Source organism: Marmota marmota, unplaced genomic scaffold (genome assembly GCF_001458135.2).
Source record: "Marmota marmota marmota unplaced genomic scaffold, marMar, whole genome shotgun sequence".
Taxonomy (NCBI): Eukaryota; Metazoa; Chordata; class Mammalia; order Rodentia; family Sciuridae; genus Marmota; species Marmota marmota.
This window is the reverse complement of record NW_025999929.1, coordinates 413,845-415,653: the sequence shown is the minus strand read 5'-3', so window position 1 is coordinate 415,653 and position 1,809 is coordinate 413,845. Positions and strand designations below refer to the sequence as shown.

The window sequence follows — 1,809 nt, the reverse complement described above, 5'->3', positions numbered from 1 at the left end:
AACCCTTTAACAGGGTCTTCCCACTGAGGACAAACTAAATTCTAGTCTGTGAATCCACTTTATGGAGACAAGAAATGAGGAAGCCATTCATTTCCAAAGGCCTGAGACAATTGTCAGGATTCTTCACCTGATTGGTCACTTCATAGTTCACTTCCTATAGATCCCCTCAAGATTAAAAGGACACACACCTGGACATAAAGATGAGATTGGAGATCATTGCCTGAGCCAACAAGCATTTTCCAGAAAATGCAACTCCCCTGTTAAAGCAGACACACACACACATATATATATGAACTATATATATTTCACACAGTAATTAAAAATCCAGTATCTACTGCACTTGAGAGAGACTCTAAGGAGCTTCAGGGAGGTGCAGTGGGTTAAATATCATCCAGTGAGCAAGACCACAGGCTGGGTGCCCTGGAAAACAGCAGTTTCTAATTTTATTTCCTATCCTCCTAGGATAATATATCCCAAAATACTATGCATCTATAAGATGTATAAATTGCTGCAGTTTGTGGAGCCTATATTGGCTGACCAACAAATCCTTGCTGTGGGGCTACTGAGATATCTTAAACCAAACTGAGGACATTGCACTGGAATCCCACAACGATTCTTAAGTTTATGTATACTTATAGAAAACTGAAGTGTGTTGGAAGAATAAATTGAATTCTTCTTTATGGCTGCTTCTAGGGAGGGGGATTTGGTTTGAAAAAAAAAAGCTTTTGTTTTTTCTTCTTCTAGATTGCTCACATTTTCTGTAGTTAATATGTATCGTTTTAGTACTAAAAATCCCTTTTGTAAAAATTTTTAAAAATGCACCCCAATACTTGATTGCTTCCTGAATTTGATAAATGCTATAATCTGTGTAACACAAGGGATACAGCAGGCATTTAATATGTTGTTGAATGAATTAAAAGACTAAACATTAGGGGAGGATTGGCACATTATTTGAGAACTATCAACTCTGAGCCTGGAAATAAAAGCAATTATTTTGTAGAAGGAGAAAAAAAATATGGGAGCACTCCAGTCTAATGAAAAAGCAAGAAAGTAAGGAGTGAGGTTTGCAAAAGCAAGTGGGGATCTTTGGAATTCTCACTTAAAAAAAAGTATTTAGAAAAAGCTCAGTGATTTTAAGGCCTTGTCAAACTACTGTTGGCATGAGGAAGCATCTAATACACAAAATAAGCAGAAACAGCCCACTGAGTCTGCAGTTATGCAATCAGTTGGTCGGGTGTCCTGACAAGTTCACAACCTGGGCCACTGGCTCCTCCTCCTTAGTATCGCCATGGATACCATCCAAGAGCCAAACAAAACAAACAAAAGAGGGGAAATGTCATGGAGCTTTGAAAATGTATCCTTTTTGGCACTCAGATTATTAATAGTCTGCCTTTTTTCTTCTTCTTTAAGAAAAATGTTTAGCAATTTCAAAAGAATGAAATACAAAGAATAAAAAGACAAACTGAAAAAAAAAATGTAATCAGTCATTATTACTAGAATGTAGGACAGACAAAAATCTCCCATCCAAGAGTAGCCCTAATGCTTTTTGGCTCAAGAAAATGGCAACAGAGACTACCAACTGGCTTCCAGGGGAAGCCAGGAGAGGAAGCAAATGTGATGCAGGGTGGAGCCCACCCTGAGAAGACCCCAGGGCCCACCCTGAGAAGACCCCACACAGATGGGGAGATGGGTCAGCCCAGAGCACTATGGCTCAGCCTCAGGCCAAGATTCTGGTCCATTCATTCAGCAATCATTTCCCATGAGAATTACAGCTACTGCACACATGAATACACTTCTTGCGGCGGGGGT

The 1,809-nt window shown here is 39.5% G+C and overlaps 1 protein-coding gene across 3 annotated transcripts in view; it reads right to left on the bottom strand.

The window, feature by feature from the left end:
* Positions 1–284: 284 nt before the first annotated feature.
* The window catches only part of Irf4 (interferon regulatory factor 4), an 18,103-nt gene continuing 16,578 nt past the window's right edge, over positions 285–1,809 (bottom strand). For all 3 annotated transcript variants that reach the window (XM_015506136.2, XM_048800479.1, XM_015506137.2), the window contains one exon: positions 285–1,809. This exon is cut by the window's right edge and continues 553 nt beyond it. The gene's annotated coding sequence lies outside the window, so the exon portion shown is untranslated.